This window comes from Schistocerca americana, chromosome 7, assembly GCF_021461395.2.
Source record: "Schistocerca americana isolate TAMUIC-IGC-003095 chromosome 7, iqSchAmer2.1, whole genome shotgun sequence".
Taxonomy (NCBI): domain Eukaryota; kingdom Metazoa; phylum Arthropoda; class Insecta; order Orthoptera; family Acrididae; genus Schistocerca; species Schistocerca americana.
The window spans coordinates 564,012,305-564,033,200 of record NC_060125.1 but is presented as its reverse complement, the minus strand read 5'-3'; positions in this window follow the sequence as shown (position 1 = coordinate 564,033,200).

Below are 20,896 nucleotides of genomic sequence, written 5' to 3'. Positions count from 1 at the left end.
ATCGGTGATCGGACACTGTAGGCAGCCATCCAGCTTGGTGTGGTTGCCACATCTTAATTTTTCGGACGTGATGTAAAGAACCGAATTTTTCGTGGAACTCTATTCGGGACAGCCGGAGAGAGAAGATGTAAAGTAGAGACCGAAGATCGCTCAAGTTAAGAGTATTCACCGTCTCGGTGGAATGGACACAGTTTTTGCAAGCGCTGATCCGCACCGCCGGGCAACATAGCGACAAATTGGAACATCGACCACGGCCGCTATTCGTCAGCATTCCAGACTGTAGCCTAAGGTGCAGCCCATAGCTGACGCCACACAAATCGAGAACAGCGTTTCTTAAGAGCCACCTCCCGAAAAGTAGGCACAGTTACTCTGACGCCCCCTGCTCCGCGCCTGCTTGCACAATGCCCACAGCACACGTAGTTTATATGTGCCGTTCTATAGATGAGTTCTGTTGTTCGATCAGTGTACCACAAGTTAGCGAATTAGCACTCAGTTAGGATAAACAGTAATCCCACTATCATTTCAGAAATTATGTAGGATGACAATTACTGAAATATATGAAGTGAAATCGTCATAACTTCAAACTGCACGCTTGGCTGCGGGGCATCATGGGACTTAGTGCGCGCATGCATCTTTTGGTTCGTCAATAAGCAATACTTGCGCATTTGGGGGACTGACAATCCGCATTTCGCAATCGAGAAGTCTCTTCACCCTCAACATGCAACTGTGTGGCGTGAGATGTTCAGTCACGGAATAATGGGCACGATATTCCTTGAAGGCACGGTGACTACCGAACGCTACGTGGAGGTTTCAGAAGATAATTTCATCCTCATTATCCAAAGTGACCCTGACTTCGACAAGATGTGGTTCATGCAAGACAAAGCTCGACCTAACAGAAGCAGGAGAGTGTCTGTTGTCCTGGAGGAGCTCTTTGGGGACCGCATTCTGGCTCTAGAGTACCCAGAGGCCACTGGCATGGGCCTCGATTGGCCCCATATTCTCCGGATCTGAGCTCATGCGTCTCCTTTTGGTGGGGCTATATTAAAGGTGTACAGCAACAACCTCGAAACCATTTCTGAGCTGGAAACAGCCATTCAGGATGATCCGACACTTCACCCTGTAATGCAGAATTTCGCTACTCGTCGCCAACGATAGCAGGCATATCGAACATGTCATATTCTAAATCTGAATACCTGTAGTGAAGTTTACATGTTTAATAATGTGTGTGCACGCCGTAGTTTTTAACTGATTTACGTTTTTTTATATACTTCAATAATTGTCACCCTGTACAACCACATCAGAATATTCTACACTTAGGAACAATTTGGGGGAAGATTATTCAGTTCGTATTGTAATTGTGAAGAGGGATCATCCCATGAATTGTCATTTAAGACAGGGCCTCTCTTTTGCATTCAGACATCTTTACGTTGATTAGGGACAGTGACAGTTCCTGAGAGTTCTGCGTATCTTCATGACACTGAGGTACAGATTTTACTCAAAATGAGGTACTATTTCACCTCGTCATCAGGCACCCTTTCATGATAATTATGATGGCATCGTCTTGAGCAAAATATTCCGGGTGTAATACATACCCCTGTTCCACCCTCTCGATGGGGACTACTCAGGGCGATATTATCGTAAGGCAAAACAAATCTAGCATCCTAACTGGTGGAGCGTAGAAAGTCAAATCCGTTAATAGCGTACGTGGTTTAGAGAACTTGAAGAGAAAAATGGGCACATACAGTGGGAATTAGTGACGTACAGTGGCAGGAAGAACAGGACTTACCAGATGAGTAAGATCAACACGAACACAAATAGGGGTAACACAGGTGAGAATCTATAAAGAATAAGAAAATGGAAATGCGGATAAGCTGCTATAAACAGCATAGTGAACGTTTTAAAGTTACTAAGATAGATACAGACCCAGCGCCGACCTTAGTGGTACAAGTTCAAATGCTTGCTGGAACACATTGAAACCACCTATGATGAGATAAAAGAATTCACTCAGAACAATAAATGAGATGAAAATTTAGCTGTGAAGGGTAGGATGGAATACGGTACTATGAAAATGAAGAGACGGAAAAATAATAGAGCAGTGACCAGAGAAAGGAATAAAAGGAAAAGGCACATGGCTGAATTTTGCACAGAACACAATTTAATAATTATGAACGCTTTCTTTAGGAGTCATGAAAGGATGATTTAATAGTAGATTTCGAAGTAAGTTTCAAGCTGCAAAATATTGACAGTTATCGACAAGGAACTTCAAACTAGAAGCGATGAAATTAAAGAAAGTAGACTGAAGACATGGGTCATGGACAAGTAAAAAAATAAATAAATAATTTTTAAAAATAGGAAGTTGTGCGCTTCAAAGCAACCATTACGCAGCTATTACCTCAGACAGGGAAACGAACTCAACAGAAGATGAATGGGTATATTTTAACGATGGTATAGCGAAAGCGACAAAGTAACTACTAGGAAAAGACAAAGCTCAGTTTAAATCCTCGAATAATGCGAGTGACATTCATTTTAATTGGTGAAAGGAAAAAAAATAAAAGCATGGCAAGTGAAACATGTAAAATGAAATAAACATAAATAAAAACTGTGACTAGTAGTGCAAAACAACAATGAGAAATGGACAGAGAAGACACGCAAAGTTTTAGAAAGAAACATGACTATAGGAAATATAGACCCCACTTACAGCAAAATGAAAAACTTATTTGGAGGAAAGAGAAACAAATGAATATCAACAGCTTAGGTGGTAAGCTAGTCATAAGCAATTTAAGGATCAGCGAATGGTGAAATACTTACATAGAGGTGGAATACAAAGTAAACAACCTTGATTATTTATATGAGGAACAGAATGAAGACAAACTTTTATGTCGGTTCTCGGATGGATGGCCTTAGAGAACGTTAACTGGGATACAAACTCTGAAATATATCGTGTATAAAATACAATAAGCGAAACGTTATCTTCTACTTGTACAGAAACCAGATTGCAGTTCAAAGGGTCGAAAGTCATAAAAGGAAAGCAGTCGTTAAGGGGTGAGATAGGGTTGTACTCTTCTTCGATGGTACAAAGAGTAAACAGCAAAGCAAACCCAGGAGAAATATGGAAATGGGATTGAAGTTCAGGCATAAGAAACGAAAAGTTTGAAATCTGGCGATGACATTGCAGTTCAGTCTCAGATACGGCAAAGGGCTTGGGAAATCTGTTGAACGGAGTGATTACTGCCTTGCAAAGAGGTTATGAGATGAAAGTCAACAAAAATAAAACAATGGAACGGAATGTAGTCGACTTAATTCAGACTACGCGAAGGTAGATTAGGAACTGTGAGACTAAAAGCAGTTAAATGTTGCAAAATAAATTACGATGTACGGAGTATAAAGGGTTGTAAAATAAAGATTGGCAGCAGCAAGGAAATCGTTTCTGAAAAAGAGGTATTTGCTAACGTCGAAAGCAAATAAGTATTTTCCGAAATAGTTTGTCTGGAGTGTAACATTGCGTGAAAGAAAACATAGATGACAAACTGTCCAGACAAGAAGTGCATAGAATCTTTTGAGTTCTGGTGCTACAGAAGGGTATCAAAGATTTGGCAAGTAGATCAGATAGCCAATAAGGTAGTGATGAGTCTAAATGGAGTGGAATGAGCTTTATACAACAAGATTAAAAGAGGAGATCGACTCATAGCACATATCCTGAAGCATCAAACAATCGTCGATTTAGTGATGGAAGGAAGCAAGGGAGGTAAAAATTGTAGAGCGAGATCAGGGCTTGAACACTTGGTTGTAGGTCTCAACAGTTACACAGAGAAGAAGAGACATACAGAAGATAGAATACGGTGGAGAGTTGCATTAAAGCAGTTCAAAACCGAAGGCAAACCACATTATTCTCCTCCCTGCCCCTCTCTTAGAAAAGACGCAAAACAACACGAAGAAAAATCTGAAGTTCCATAATACAATTAGTCTCAAGTAGCTCCAAACTGCTCCACCTCTAATAGCTTTATCGTCGCAGAGACACCAAATCTTAAACTTCCTTCTAAAATGAACCTGTGTTATTGCAGAAACATACCTGTGTCATTGCAGTAACATACAAGGAGTTTTACATAAGTATAGCAACTCTTTTTTTCTGAAAGCAGGCTGGTTTTCAAAAATGGTTCAAATGGCTCTGAGCGCTATGGGACTTAACATCTGTGGTCATCAGTCCCCTAGAACTTGGAACTACTTAAACCTAACTAACCTAAGGACATCACACACATCCATGCCCGAAGCAGGATTCGAACTTGTGACCGTAGCAGTCGCGCGGTTCTGGACTGCGCGCCTAGAACCGCTAGCAGGCTGGTTTTATCCAGGATAAAAATACATCGTATATTTCCATACTCTTTTCGCTACAAAACGCTGTTTTCCAACATAAATTCCGTTCAATGCGGCAGACTTAACGCCACCTTACTAGTAGGGCCTGTATGCTCCCATGGTACCACCCTACTGGCTGACGTCGGTGCCGATGTCTTGCTGCATCAGCAATCTTCCCATCATCCGTATACTACTTCCCTCAAAGTGAATTCTTCATTGGGCCAAACAGATGGAAATCGGAAGGCTCGAGATCAGAGCTGTAGGATGTATGAGGAAGAACAGTCGAATGAAATTTTGTGAGCTTCTCTCAGGTGAGCAGAATCGAGTGGCACCTTGCGTTGTCATAGTGAAGGCGAAGTTCGTTTTCATTTCTGTAGCGACTAACACGCCGAAGTCATTTCTCCAATTTCATGAGGATAGCACGATACGCTTCAGAGTTGATCGTTACACCCATGTTTCGTCGCCTGTGACGCAGTTCGACAAAAAACTGTCACAATGAGCCTCGTAAGGTGCAAGCAATTACGCATGTATGGGCGTTCGTTGTTCTTTATGATCTTCTGCTAGGTGGCGAGGAATCCACTGGGCACAACCTCTGAGATCCGCAACTGGTGGACGAGAGTGTCAGCACTCCATTCGGGCAGCGATCAGTTAGACTGTGATCTCTCGATCAACTCGAATGAGAGTGTCCGCACGTTCCAGCATTGCAGGAGTCACAGCTGTGTGTGGTCGGCTGGCACGCAGGAGTTCGGGTAGATCTGTGTGTCTTTGTTGCGAAAATGACATACGCCTCGCCCAACGACTCAGCGTGCTTTTCTTTTGGCTGCCAGGTCTCCGTAGACATGCTGCAGGCACCTATGAATGTCTGCGATGCTCTGGTTTTCCGCCAAAAGAAACTTGATGATCGCTCTCTGTTTGTAACGCACCTCCATTACACACGCCATTTTGAAAGCTATGTATTGTTTGGAAGCTATGTATTGCGCTGCCACCTACCAGGACTTCATGAAACAGTGAGGGCTGATGCGGGAATATGCTACGATGTCCCACAACATAGTTTTCATTTTTTCAGTTCAAACACCCAAAAATAAAATGTGACGCATTACTTACTGATCACTCTTCCTAATTCGCTTGATCCACTTTTCTTTATGTTTAACCAAATCAGTATTCATCACACATGTCTCAATGACAAGGTCTGTCTGTGAAGAGGAACTGATTTTGGCATCTTAAAATGGGTAATTCAATGTAATCGGATTAAGTCAGGGGGTGCTGACTGAATTAGTATGGAAAATAGAATGCTAAAAGCAGTAAGCCAGTTTTATTTGAGTAGCCAAGTAACTGAGGTTGGCAGAACTAAATATGATGTAAAATGTAGATTAGCAGTAGTTTTTCTCTTAAAGGGACATATGTTAACATGTAATATACATGAAACCCCCCATTAGAAAAATTAGTGAATTACTGTGCTGATAAACCTCTACGTTATTTGATTTTCAAACAGCTGAGCAAAACTGAACGTACTCCGACATTACTCTCTTTACTTATTCTGATCAACACTAAACTGACACACAATATTTTTAGCGCAACTCAATCTGACTTTCAAAAATCCCTACAAAAGAATGGCCCTGACTAACAATAACCTATACCTTTCATGAATCACTTACCTCACAAAAATCTTCGTTACTCGAACTACTGCATTACAGCAAGCGCCAATACTGCCAGCTAAATAAAGGATTCTAACTACTGAAGGCACTAACTACTGATAGGCATAGTTAGCAAATGTGAGATTTTGAAAGAGAACAAACAATGTATTTACCTTAACAGTGTTCAAAACTCATTATATATATATATATATATATATATATATATATATATATATATATATATATATCAGCTCATGACATCCAGTCTTACAAATTTACTCTCTCTGATGGACACACGTCCACATCATATGCTCTAAAAACTCTGACATCTCTCTCCTCACATCCACCACTGCTGGCGGCTCACCTCCAACTGCGCAACGTTACGCGCTGTTAACAGCCAACTGCCCAACACTGCAATAGCAAATTCCAGCAATGCAAACCAGCCACAGACTGCACACAGCACAGTCAGTGATTTTCATACAGAGCGCTATGTGACGTTACCAACATAAAAACCTAAACAGCCTACTTACAAAATTTAAGTTTATGTAGTCTTCTGCGTAATATTTATTTGGAGTGAATCCTTGAATAAAAGTAGAATCGATGACGGTAAAAGAGCATCGACAGTAAGAGAAGCTTTTGAAAAGAGGTGCTCCAGGAGAATGCTACAAATTATGTGCCCTGTTTAAGTAATTCATGGGGAACTGTTGAACATAAATGGGGAGAGCCAAGGATGCCAAAAATTGAATAAACGGAGGGACAGCTAGATAATACACTGTACGTTGCCTGCTCGGTGCTTTACACATGTTGTGCAGGTGAGTGGTCTCGTGTTCACCAGTGACAATTGCAAGCTCCACACAGCAGAGAGCGGGGCAAGGGCTAAATGCGACACTTACCACTCAAAATAATCGCACCAGAACAACGCCAAGCTGCAGTTGAACGCCTCCGGATGACTGTACACGTACTCAAAACGTCGTCCTGCGGTTGCGAACGCCGAAAGCTAAGTGTTGGCCACAGAGTGTGCCGAATACCTTGTTCAGTACTGATGACTGGCTCTGAGCACTATGGGACTCAACATCTGGGGTCATCAGTCCCCTAGAACTTAGAACTACTTAAACCTAACTAACCTAAGGACAGCACACACATCCATGCCCGAGGCAGGATTCGAATCTGCGACCGTATCGGTCGCTCGGTTCCAGGCTGAAGCGCCTAGAACCGCTCGGCCAGACCAGCTGGCAGTACTGAAGAGAGGCTAATAAATACACCCGTACACAGCGCACGTCGCACGTCAAAGTCGCCTGTTGTCTACAGCCTGTCCCACTCCCAAATGCTATACCGTGCAGGGGAGGACCTGCACACACTGACAATCGAGAATTTTCCGTTCTCTTCGAAATACGAGGTAAATAACGCAGAGCTTTCTCAATAGGTGCCTGTAGTATTTCCGTAAAGTCACTTTAGGTTGGCACTGTACAAGGCTCCAACTGTGATTGGCGGAGAATTTGCCTGGGCAAAGAGGCAGCTGTTTTTCCACGCTGTGTACGGAAGAGGCTCTAATATGCATAATGAAGTGGGAGAGTCCATGGCTAATTCTAGCTTCGCTCAGGGCCACGGTCCTCGAGTCTTTTGGAAACACACTTCGTTCTACAGATTAGGTACGCCCCACCTGAAACTGAGGCCATTCAAACCTTTCGGCCACGGAAACGCGGATATCCTTACCCGTAATTACTGTCTTAGTGCTCGCACTGCCCGCAAGCCTGCCGCCAGCTGCTTCAGTGTCCCACCAACAACGGAGAAATTCTGCCCTCATTTAACAGATCTTGTGCCTTTTTCCGGGAATGATTGAAACGTCCCCATTGAACAATTATACATGACTGTGCTTAAACTGACACACAATATTTTTTAGCGCAACGCAGTCTGACTTTCAATAATCCCCACAAAAGAATGGCCCTGACTAACATTAACCTATACCTTTCACAAATCACTTACTTCACAAAACTCTTCGTTACTCGAACTGCTGCAATACAGAGAGCGCCACTACTGCCAGCTAAATAAAAGATTCAAACTATTGAAGGCACTAACTACTGATAGGCACAGTTAGCAAAATAAAGATTTTGATAGAGAACAATTTACCTTAATATTGTTCAAAAGTCATATTATATATATCAGTTCATGACATCCAGTCTTACAAATGTACTGTCTCTGATGGACACACGTCCAGATCATCCGCTCTCAAATATCCGCCATCTCACTTCCCCACATCCACCACTGCTGGCGGCTCACCTCCAACTGCGCAACGCTACGCACTGTTAACAGCCAACTGCCCAATACTACAATAGCAAATATTCCAACAATGCCGACCAGCATCAGACTGCACACAGCACAGTCAGTGATTTTCATATAGAGAGCTACCAATAAGAAAACCTAAAAGATACATAATGCTACAGCAATTAATATGTATGCTGTCGTTTTGATATATGTGGCTAAACAATTACGTCACAACACATGCTATTTTATCTATGACGCCGAGGGCAGCAGCAGGCGGCTGTGTACGACATGATGCACGAACCAAACGCGTCGTCATGCCTGATCAGCTTATAGAGTGCACTCACCGGGCGGTAATTTTCGTTTTGGTTGCTGCTGTACGTTTAGCGAATGGGTCCGTTATTTATTCCGGTGTTCAAGGCTAACGTCATGTACACACAATAAATGTGACAGTAAGAACAGTTAGTTCAGTAATGTGAGAAACTACGTGCGATGATGATTGTACAGGGAGCCTAGGGCTTCAATACTGTAAACGGAGTTATGGTGCAGCAGCTATGAAGATACGAAGGGACTGGCACAACAAGGAATGTCGTTAGGGAAGTGTTTCTACTATATTTCAGCCCTACAACACCTGACCTTCGTGGTTGAAGCAGCCTACCCATTCGCTCAAATATAAGAAAGCAGAATCACCTGCATAATACTAAGACAAAGAAAATTATCAGAAAAAGACGCAAACCCTTCGGATATTTGGGTAGGTGGTTTTCTGGCACCAAATTCGAGTGCGAGGTCTTATTATTTCCCATAACAGAGTTTCTACATCTACATCTACAGCCACGTCCATACTCCGCAAGCCACCTCACGGTGTGTGGCGGAGGGTACCTTGAGTACCTCTATCGGCTCTCCCTTCTATTCCAGTCTCGTATTGTTCGTGGAAAGAAAGATTGTCAGTATGCCTCTGTGTGGGCTCTAATCTCTCCGATTTCATCCTCATGGTCTCTTATCGAGATATACGTAGGAAGGAGCAATATAATGCTTGACTCCTCGGTGATGTTATGTTCTCGAAACTTCAACAAAAGCCCGTACCGAGCTATTGAGCGTCTCTCTTCTAGAGTCTTTCACTGGAGTTTATCTATCATCTCCATAAGGCTTTCACGATTACTAAATGATCCTGTAACGAAGTGCGCTGCTCTTGTTGGATCTTCTCTATCTCTTCTATCAACCCTATCTGGTACGGATCCCACACTGCTGAGCAGTATTCAAGCAGTGGGCGAACAAGTGTACTGTAAACTACTTCCTTTGTTTTCGGACTGCATGTCCTTATGATTCTTCCAATGAATCTCAGTCTGGCATATGTTTTACCGACGATTAATTTTATATGGTCATTCCATTTTAGATCACTCCTAATGCCTACTCCCAGATAAGTTACGGAATTAACTGCTTCCAGTTGCTGACCTGCTATATTGTAGCTAAATGATAAAGGATTTATCTTTCTATGTATTCGCAGCACATTACACTTGTTTACATTGAGATTCAGTAGCCATTCCCTGTACCATGCGTCAATTCGTTGCAGATCCTTCTGCATTTCAGTACGGTTTTCCATTGTTACAACCTCTCGATATACTACAGCGTCATCCGCAAAAAGCCTCAGTGAACTTCCGATGTTATCCACAAGGTCGTTTATATATGCTGTGAACGACACTCCCCTGCGGCACACCTAAAATCAATCTTACTTCGGAAGACTTCTGTCTATTGAGAATGACATGCTGCGGTTTGTTATCTAGGAACTCTTCAATCCAATCAGGCAATTGGTCTGATAGTCCACATGCTCTTACTTTGTACATTTAACGACTGTCGGGAACTGTATCAAACGCCTTGCGGAAGTCAAGAAACACATCATCTACCTGAGAACCCGTGTCTGTAGCCCTCTGAGTCTCGTGGACTAGTAGCGCAAGCTGTGTTACACACGATCGTCTTTGTCGAAACCCATGCTGATTCCTACAGAGTAAATTTCTAGTCTCCAGAAAAGTCATTATACTCGAACATTATACGTGTTCCAAAATTCTACAACTGATCTACTTAGAGATATAGGTCTATAGTTCTGCACATCTGTTCGACGTACCTTCTTGAAAACGGGGATGACCTGTGCTCTTTTCCAATCTTTTGGAACGCTACGCTCTTCTAGAGACTTACGGTACACCGCTGCAAGAAGGGGGCAAGGTCCTTCGCGTACTCTGTGTAAATCGAACTGGTATCCCATGTGGTCTAGCGGCCTGTCCTCTTTTGAGCGATTTTAAATGTTTTTCTATCCCTCTGTCATCTATTTCGATATATACCATTTTGTCATCTGTACGACAATCTAGAGAAGGAACTACAGTGCAGTCTTCCTCTGTGAAACAGCTCTGCAAAGAGACATTCAGTATTTCGGCCTTTGTCATCCTCTGTTTCAGTACCATTTTGGTCACAGAGTTCCTGGACATTTTGTTTTGATCCAGCTCCCGCTTTGACGTAAGACCAAAATTTCTTAGGATTTTCGCCCAAGTCAGTACAGAGAACTTTACTTTCGAATTCATTGAACGCCTCTCGCATAGGCCTTTTTTCGCTTCATGTAATTTTTGTTTGTCTGCAAGACTTTGGCTATGTTTATGTTTGCTGTGAAGTTCCCTTTGCTTACGTAGCAGTTTTCTAACTCGGTTGTTGAATTTATTTCATTCCATAAAATTTCGGACGTGCAGTCGCATAAATTTGTTCTTCTTCAGATATTTCGGCTGTATACCATTCAGTCATCTTCAGACTGAGGAGGGTAACTGACGCTCCGGCACTTGCTCCGTCCTTTTTAACTCGCGGACCGTTGATCGATGGCAAAAATGTACAACATATGCATAAAATTCGATCTATGGTTGCATTCTCTATCCACACTGTGATATCGATGTATCACTGCGAGCTGCGTCATTGGGACGTCTTTGTGTGTTTATTACAGAAAGTGCCGGATTTCATGACTTGTCCAAGCTGAAACCGCTGCCGCTATTACTTTAATTCGTCGCCAACCAAATTTCAGTTGCTTCTTTCATTACTGAGACCGAAAAAGGTGAAGTCGAGGCTAAAATTTTGACATTATCGTACACCATAGACTGCTCAATGTCAATACAGTGCTCTGGCACTGCCGATTTATTAAGTTGTAAGATACGGGTGTACCTGCGGTGCTTTGTGTATTCTCAAGGACTTTACGTGTCGGCTGTTCGATGTATTAAAGGTCACACTCACAGGGAATCTTGTAAACCGCAGGCTTCCGAAGCACCATATCGTCATTAATTGCATCCATGAGTGTCGGTTTCTTTGGTGGAGGGCGAAAAATCACTTTCACTTTGTGTTTGCTGGGAATTCGTCCTATTTTTGGCGATAGGCTTCCCAAGTATGGCAGAAAGGACATGGACTTAAAACTTCCGCGTCCTCTTCTCCATTCCTTATGCCCACTGTTGGTTTCATCCGTAGTGCCCTACTTATTTGCTATGGAAAGTACACGTCGGTCACAAAATCTCTTCTCAAATGTAGAAGCTTGTTCTCCAGACTGCTCTCGTCAGGTATGACAAGGGACATTTACCTCCTCTGATATTTTATGCGTGATATTCCATGTACCCATTGCTACCAAATTAATTGTTAAATATTTTCTTGGTAGTCCAGTGTCACTGGGGCCACGCCACTGTTATGAAATTTTATATTTCTTCCTTAGACCAGTCCGAAAATGCGTCATTGGGAAATCACAAAAAGTTCTAACGCAGCAACCAAGAGAGCTTGTCTCAACATAAACATTATTCATTCTTAAAAAAATGTTTAATTTAAATACTTAAAGTTTTAGAACTGCTGCTATAGCAATTTGATATGCCGGTTTTTTTACTCGGTTATCGGTAGCAAATAAAAAGAAAACTATTCTAAGAGATACCATACAAATACCGAGATATACCAGTTATGCAGAACCAAAATTCCTATATCGAAGTTTTTGAAAACAGCTACAAGCCGTACCTTACATTTTTCATTTGCCAGTTTCTCTCTTCGAAGGAACAACAGTATCATGGGAATATAGACTGTAAGATACAAACTGAGATAATACGGAAAAGTTACATTTTCTTTACGTAAAGTACATATTCTATTTCCAGTACGGCGACATACGTCTAAAGTTGGCTGACAGCACTACAGATTGCTTTTAAAGATTGCTAACAGATCTGAAGATTAAACTGGCTGTGGTATAGTACCTAAACCAACGTTTAACGTATAGTAGTAAATGATGACAGCGACAGCACCAAAGATTAAATTTACTATACAACAGTACCTGTAACGATGACGATATTGTACATCCAAAGATACGTTATTTATAACTACAGAAAACAAAATTTACATTTTAATCACCTCTTTAATGGACGTTTGTATAACATATAATATCTGCACGTATTCGCTTATCTTTCAAAATATACTAGTACATCTGTAAAAATTAAAATATATTTATAAATTAGCAACCAAAATATAATATCTACTGTATTATCCCAACAAAAATACTTTTAAAAACAGTAATTTTGAATCCATATTAGTGAAGACATTTCTCAATATGTATCTTTATGAAGTTTTTTAAAATATATTTTAATTTTTACAGATGTACTCGTATTTTTTGAAACATAATCAGATATTTACAAATACGCGATGTTAAACACACACCCATAAAAGAGGTGATTAAAATGTAAATTTCGTTTCGTGTAGTTATAAATTACGTATCTTCGTATACACTATATTGTGGACGTTACAAGTATTGTTATACATTAAATTTAATCTTTGGTGCTATCGATGTCATCATTTACTACCTTACTTTATACGTATGTTTAGCTACTGCAGTACAGCTAGTTTAATCTTCAGAACTGTTAGCCAGCTTTAAACACTATCTTTAGTGGTGTCAGGTGTTTTGTATCCCGCGTGAATACGCGGCGCGTGGATCTGATTATGTGAACCGCTTCTGCGAAATAGGACTAGAGTGAAGGACGCGAGTAGGAGCAGGAAAAGGTGAAGTACTTCGGTACTGCGTATAGGTTAAAGCTCTTTTACTGGTGTATGAATATACCGGTATACAAATCATAGTATTACTTAACTTTGCGTACAGATGAGTGCGTAGGTGCGAAGCCGTTCATGTATCAAAGCTAACAGTTACTAGTAGTTGGACAAACTATCATTGAAGTAACAAAGGCAAGGTCTGTCATGGCTAGCCCCCTATAAAGCAGAAGATAAGTTGCTTGGTCGTTTGCTCTTGATCAAATGGGCTGAATCCCGAGCGGCGGTCGTAGAGATGCACAGCGCCGGCCGGCTAGAGGGCGCTGTCATCGGTGTCGGTGTCGTAGTACCAACCTAAGAACTTGTACCTACACTGTAGCTATCGATACTACATCAGGCAGCTTTAAACGTCAGTCACCATACTGGAAATAGTAGATGTACTTTACGTAACGTCAGTGTAAGTTTTCCATGTATCTCAATTAGTATCTTTTACAGTGTATATTGAGTTGGTGCTTTTGTTCATTTGAAGAGCAGAACCCGTAAATAACAAAACGCTAGGTGCGGCTTGTGGCTGCTTTCAAGAACTTTGTGTTAACAGTCACTTCTTCACTTCTCCTGCTGGCAATGCCTGCTCTTACTATACCGGTATTTCATTTTATTCTTGCTTGCGGTTCCGTTAACCGATATTCCGATACGAAGCCTGGCTATAAATTACGTTAACTTGCATATAATAGAGATCAGACGTCCGTAGGCAATTCAGTGAAATAAGAATACGTAAGGAGAATAAACTACTGACTTTGCATTCACTTTTTGTTACTGGGTTCACTTTTATCATACAAGGCGCCTAAACAATTTATATATTTTAAGATTACTTCATTCGTAGGTAGTAAATCCAAACCTGCTGTATCCAACTTGGATCTAAAATATTGTAAACACTGACACTGTAGTAGAATAAACTCCTTGCTGTGCAAGCTATTATTAAATGAATTGCTTCAAACTGCTTTGTGGCTGCTACTGTGGGAAAATATTTCTTGGTATTTGAAATTGCCAGGTAATGTCTGTTTCCTGGCGGCACGGCAGAAATTGCTAGAAATTGTTTAAAGGTTCGAAACATTGACATTACGGATCGGAAGATTAAGAAGGTTAACATTTCAAACATATAGTAACAATTACAGCGTAGACACTTTCTCGAAGAACAGCGGAAGCAAAAGTAAGACAGAAGACGTGGCGGCTGTTTTGACCGTTTCTTATATAGAACAAGAAAAGATATCATCATCTATTACTACAACTGTCAGGGGTGGTGTCTATATTGTTTACATTATGTCTCTGATGAAAAAGTCATTACTGTACACTTCAGGCAATTTAGTAATAAGTTGCAAGGGGGCTTCATTAAAAAGAAACGACTAATATTAATGAATAAATGCAATAATTTTACTAGCTGTGTGACCGGTTACGAAGTCTCGTAACCGGTTGGCCCTGACTATTATTAGCACGCAATCTGACTGCATAAAATAAAAATGAAGAATGACAAGGAATTTCCATTAACACAGTAGAATAATTAAGTCCCTTGCAACTAAAAAAGCTACGAAACAACAAAGCACAAGTGTAACTGTTATGTGTGTGAGTGTGACTCAACATACATGTGTCCGGCTCGGTTCTTTCTCAACACGACAAAATATTTTAAACACCATTTACAATGAACTAATTGAAAAACCAGAAAAACTGCAACTGCACATAGAAACCAGAATTATAAGTCTAATAAATGAACACGAGCCAGATGTTTTGTTGACTGTACCTGTGAGCAAGAGGGATTGTTATTAAAGAAAACTGTAATACCTTTTTACCTCATTATATATTGACGAATATATTCCATTACACCAGCATCATAAATCAAAAGCCCATCTCGTTTCTCAAATATGTTCTGACAATTGCATCTTCTTCCATCTATACATTGCACCAACCGAACAGTACATTTCAGTCAAGACTCAGGTCGTCTACTCTCTTGCCCAACAGAACAACGACTGCTCTCGACATCCTCTGAACTAGTACTGCCCCCAGTGGAGGCGGCGGAATAATAATCTTTGGCGCAATCTCTGGCGCTGTGACTCACAAGGGAACCTCCCCATCGCACCCCCCTCAGATTTAGTTATAAGTTGGCACAGTGGATAGGCCTTGAAAAATTGAACACAGATCAATCGAGAAAACAGGAAGAAGTTGTCTGGAACTATGAAAAAATAAGCAAAATATACAAACTGAGTAGTCCATGTGCAAGATAGGCAACATCGAGGACAACTTGAGTTCAGGAGCGCCGTGGTGTCCTGGTTAGCGTGAGCAGCTGCAGAACGAAAGGTCCTTGGTTCAAATCTTCTCTGGACTGAAAACTTTAATTTTTTATTTTCAGACAATTATGTGACGCACATGCCGTCACCAGTGTCGTATAGAATACATCAGACGTGTTTTCCTGTGGAGGAATCGGTTGACTTATGACCTTGCTATCAAATGTTATCGGTTCCCATTGGAGAGGTACGTCCTTTCGTCTACCAATCGCACGGTTTTGCCGTGCGGTCGCAAATCACAGGCACTAAACTTATTACAGTGAACAGAGACGTCAATGAACGAAGGGACAGATCATAACTTTGCGAAAAAAAAAAGAAATAAACTTTTCACTCGAGGGAAGACTTGAACCTAGGACCTCTCCTTCTGCAGCTGCTCACGCTAACCGCGGGACCACGACGTTCCTGAGCCTGCGCTCTCCATGAAGTTGCTTATCATGCACACGGACTACTCAGTTTGTGTATTTTGCTTATTTTTTTCATAGTTCCACACAACTTCTTCCTGTTTTCTCTATTGATCTGTGTTCAGTTTTTCAAGGCCTATCCACTGTGCCAACTTATAACTAAATATGAGTGGGGTACGATGGGGAGGTTCCCTTGTCAGTGTAGCCACCTTTGAAAGTCACAAAAATGGTGCAGCCTTTATGGCCAAATATGGGGACGTTAAAGCGGGATCAGTTTTAACCAAACTGTTTTTGCCATCCCTCGCGTGAATCCGCCTAAAATTGGTAGCTCGCAAGGTCTCTTCTCGCAGGCAACGTTTGGCTGTTAGAGCAAATGTCAGTAGATTAGATTAGATTAGATTAGATTAGATTAATACTAGTTCCATGGATCATGAATACGATATTTCGTAATGATGTGGAACGAGTCGAATTTTCTAATACATGACATAATTAGGTTAATTTAACAACATACTTAAGTTAATATAACAACTTTATTTTTTTGTGTTTTTTTCTTTATTTTTTATTTTTATTTTTTTTATTTTTTAAATATTTTTTCTTTTTTTTTCTTAATTTATATCTAAAAATTCCTCTATGGAGTAGAAGGAGTTGTCATTCAGAAATTCTTTTAATTTCTTCTTAAATACTTGTTGGTTATCTGTCAGACTTTTGATACTATTTGGTAAGTGACCAAAGACCTTAGTGCCAGTATAATTCACCCCTTTCTGTGCCAAAGTTAGATTTAATCTTGAATAGTGAAGATCATCCTTTCTCCTAGTATTGTAGTTATGTACACTGCTATTACTTTTGAATTGGGTTTGGTTGTTAATAACAACGACGTCCGGCCCGGTGATAGAGGCGGGATCGCTAATCCCTCTAAAAGCGTCGTTACTAACGAGTGCGAACCGCTTCGGAGTCCGCGGCATAGGTCTCCGGTGTTTCACTTTCGGGGGCGCGCGCGACGCCCTGCGTAACTCGCCGTTTGGGCGACGGGCGGCGCCTCGGCGGCCGTAATGTGTGGGGAGCCGGAACTGGCGCCGTGCCGCGGGGAGCCGTTTGGCGGGGCAGGTAGCGGCAAGTAGGCCGCTTGCAGGGTGCGCACGTGCCGGCTGATGAATAGCCGCACCACCCACCAGGGGCTGGGGGGGGGGGGGGGGGGGGGGCGCACTGCCCGGCAGTACCGCGACACCGGTCCCCCGGACTCCCGCCACTGCGCGGACCTTTAATCGCGAGAGGCGTGGGTGCGGGGGTACGGCGGTCGTCAGGGGTCGCGCTGCCAAGTCGCACCTTGTTGCCTCGCCCCGCGGCTGCTGCTTTACCACCCAGGCAGTAGCAGGCGATCCGAGCGTGCAGATTGCAATGAGGCGACAGAAGCTATGGGGTAGCGGCATGCACATATACAGGGTGAGTCACCTAACATTACCGCTGGACATATTTCGTAAACCACATCAAATACTGACGAATCGATTCCACAGACCGAACGTGAGGAGAGGGGCTAGTGTAATTGGTTAATACAAACCATAAAAAAAATGCAAGGAAGCGTGTTCTTTAACACAAACCTACGTTTTTTTAAATGGAACCCCGTTAGTTTTGTTAGCACATCTGAACATATAAACAAATACGTAATCAGTGCTGTTTGTTGCATTGTAAAATGTTAATTACATCCGGAGATATTGTAACCTAAAGTTGACGCTTGAGTACCACTCCTCCGCTGTTCGATCGTGTGTATCGGAGAGCACCGAATTACGTAGGGATCCAAAGGGAACGGTGATAGACCTTAGCTACAGAAGAGAGTGGAACAGCACATTACGTCCACATGCTAACATCTTTTTAATGGTCTTTTTCACTGATGCACATGTACATTACCATGAGGGGTGAGGTACACGTACACACGTGGTTTCCGTTTTCAATTACGGAGTGGAAAAGAGTGTGTCCCGACATGTCAGGCCAATAGATGTTCAATGTGGTGGCCATCATTTGCTGCACACAAATGCGATCTCTGGCGTAATGAATGTCGTACACGCCGCAGTACATCTGGTGTAATGTCGCCGCAGGCTCCCACAATACGTTGTTTCATATCCTCTGGGGTTGTAGGCACATCACGGTACACATTCTCCTTTAACATACCCCACAGAAAGAAATCCAGAGGTGTAAGATAAGGAGAACGGGCTGGCCAATTTATGCGTCCTCCACGTCCTATGAAACGCCCGTCGAACATCCTGTCAAGGGTCAGCCTAGTATTAATTGCGGAATGTGCAGGTGCACCATCATGCTGTGCACAGTTCGTTGTAATTCACGGAAAGTCATCGAGTAAAACAGGAGTGATTTCTGGCGTTCCCCAAGGTAGTGTTATAGGCTCTTTGCTGTTCCTTAACTATATAAACGATTTGGGAGATAATCTGAGCATCCGTCTTCGGTTGTTTGCAAATGACGCTTTCGTTTGTCGACTAATAAAGTCATCATAAGATCAAAACAAACTACAAAACGACTTTGAAGAAATATCGAAATGGTGTGAAAAGTGGCAGTTGACATATAATAACGAGAAGTGTGTGGTCATCCATATGAGTGCTAAAAAGAACGGGTTAAACTTCGGTTACACGATAAATCAGTCTAATCTAAAAGCCGTAAATTCAGCTAAATACCTAGGAATTACAACTACGAACAATTTAAATTGGAAGGAACACACAGAAAATATTTTGGGGAAGGATAACGAAAGACTGCGTTTAATTGGCAGGACACATAGAAAATGTAACAGATGTACTAAGGAGACGGCCTACACTACGCTTGTCTGTCCTCTTTTAGAATACTGTTGCTCGGTGTGGGATCCTTACCAGATAGGTCTGACGGAGTACATCGAAAAAGTTCAAAGAAAGGCAGCGCGTGTTGTATTATCACGAAATATGGGAGAGAGTGTCACAGAAATGATACAGGATTTGCGATGGACACCACTAAAAGGAAGGCGTTTTTGGTTGCGACGGAATCTTCTCACGAAATTCCAATCACCAACTTTCTCCTCCGAATGAGAAAATATTTTGTTGACATCGACTTACATAGGGAGGAACGATCACGAAGGTAAAATAAGGGAAATCAGAGCTCGTAAGGAAAGATATAAGTGTTGATTCTTTCCTCGTGTTATACTAGATTGCAATAATAGAGAATTGTGAAGGTGGTTCGATGAACCCTCTGCCAGGCACTTAATGTGATTTGCAGAGTATCCATGTAGATGTAGATGTAGATGTACAACAGGTATAAAAGAGCACTGCATTGGCGGAGCTATCGTTTGCGCGCAGGTGATACAAACGCAAAGGTTTTCTGCGTACGGCCGGAAGGCGGGGATTAACACATTTAACTCGCAATAGTAGTTCAAGCCAGACGCATGGGCCACACCATTTCGGAAATCGCTGGGGAATCAACATTCCGAGATCCACAGTGTCAAGAGAGTGTCGAAAATACCAGATTTCAGGCATTGTCTCTCATCAAGGGCAATGCAGTGGCCGACGGCCATCACATAACGACCAAGAGCAGCGACGTTTACGTACAGTAGTCAGCGCCAACAGACAAGCAACACCGAGTGAAATAATCGCAGAAATCAATGTGGGCCGTACGACGAACGTGCCCGTTACGACAGCGCGGTGAAATCTGGCGTTAACGAACTATGGCGGCAGACGACCGACGCAAGTGCCTTTTGTAACAGCAAGGCGTCGCCTGCAGCGCCCCTTGTGACCGTGCAGGTTGGACCCTAGACGATTGGAAAACCGTGGCCAGGTCAGATGAGTCCCAGTTTCATTTGGTAAGAGCTAATGGTAGGTTTAGGGTGTGGCGCAGACCACACAGTCTGGGTCCCAGGTTGTCACCAAGGTACTGTGCAAGCTGGTGGTAGCTCCTCCTACAGTTACGTGGAATGGACTGGGGCGTTTCATCCAACTGAACGATCACTAACTGGGAATAGTTATGTTCGGCTACGTGGAGGCTATTTTCAGCCATTCGCGGACTTCATATGCCCAAACGATGACGGAATTTTTATGGATAACAATGCACCATGTCACAAGGCAACAGTTGTTCGCGACTGTGCTGAAGAACATTTTGGACAATTCGAGCGAATGAGTTAACCAACCGGATCACCCGACATGAATCCCATCAAGCACTTATGGGACGTAATCCAGAGGTCAGTTCGTGAACAAAACCGTGTACTGGCAACACTTTCGGAAGTTTGGACGGCAGTAGAGGTAGCACGGTGGTTTAGTCTACTGCGCGTTGCACCAGGTAGCATGGTTGAGTCTACTGCACGTTGAGTCGGGCGAAAGGGGGTCCAACATGATATTGGAAAGTATCCGATGACTTTTGTCGTCTCAGTATATAGCCACATGTAACTGTGCACTGCCGAAAAAAAAAATACAGCACAACTCCCTCAAGGACCAGATCATTTTATTGACTAGTGCAGGGCTTCACAACATACGTGGTCGCGGAGCAAGCTGTGAGCAGCAAGGCGCTAGCACGGAGCAGCGCGAGCACGCTACCCCCATTACCGGACCAGAGCGGAGAGTGGGGAGAGTCACGTGGGGCACACAACAGCTGCCGCCAGTCAATGTAAATCCGCGGCCATAACTGCAGGGATATCACTCACGAATTATTACTGCGACAAATGAAACAAATAAAGGAGAATGTACACATGCCACATAATTTTATTAGCTTAGTGTATGCCTCTACATTCGCATTAATTTGTGAACTGTTACACAATAAAAGGTATCACTGAAGTGTGGGATTCTCGGTTATATCTTGTACTTTGTGCCCTTTACAATTGCGTCTATGTTCGGAGTAATTGTTCTTGTGCATTTTAGGCGCAGCGTGCAGT